A 472-nucleotide genomic window follows, 5' to 3' on the forward strand; every position below is an offset into this window, starting at 1 on the left:
GACAATAACCGAACTACAGACCATCCAGAACTACAGAACCAATACAAGAACTACAGACTAATCAGACAAGACCTACAGACCACACAAGAACTACAGACCGACCACAGACCAATACAAGAACTACAGACCAATACAAGAACTATAGACCAATACAAGAATATAAGAACTATAGACTATAAAAAACTCTATATAGAAAAATCCACTTAAGTACAGTAACGAAGTATTTGTACTTCGTTACTTACCATCTCTGCTTATGCCCCTGTATTTTGACATAGGGGGGTGTATACTTATGCCCTGTGTACTTAAGAAAGAAAATGTATTCATTAACAATACATTATTCATTCATAAAGAAGATTGGTGTCCTCAAAGGTTGGACCTTTAAAGCATTTAGATCAAGTTTAAAAAAAATAATGTGTGTTGGTTCTTCTTTTTAGTCAACTTTAGCATTGGGTTATCCACTCATGCTTAGCAC

General features: G+C 35.0%; 1 protein-coding gene across 1 annotated transcript in view; it reads right to left on the reverse strand.

Moving 5' to 3' along the window:
* Window positions 1–472, reverse strand: part of LOC116703472 (GTPase IMAP family member 7) — a 71,904-nt gene that overhangs the window by 70,463 nt on the left and 969 nt on the right. The window lies entirely within an intron of this gene.

The sequence above is a fragment of the Etheostoma spectabile genome, chromosome 15 (assembly GCF_008692095.1).
Source record: "Etheostoma spectabile isolate EspeVRDwgs_2016 chromosome 15, UIUC_Espe_1.0, whole genome shotgun sequence".
NCBI lineage: Eukaryota > Metazoa > Chordata > Actinopteri > Perciformes > Percidae > Etheostoma > Etheostoma spectabile.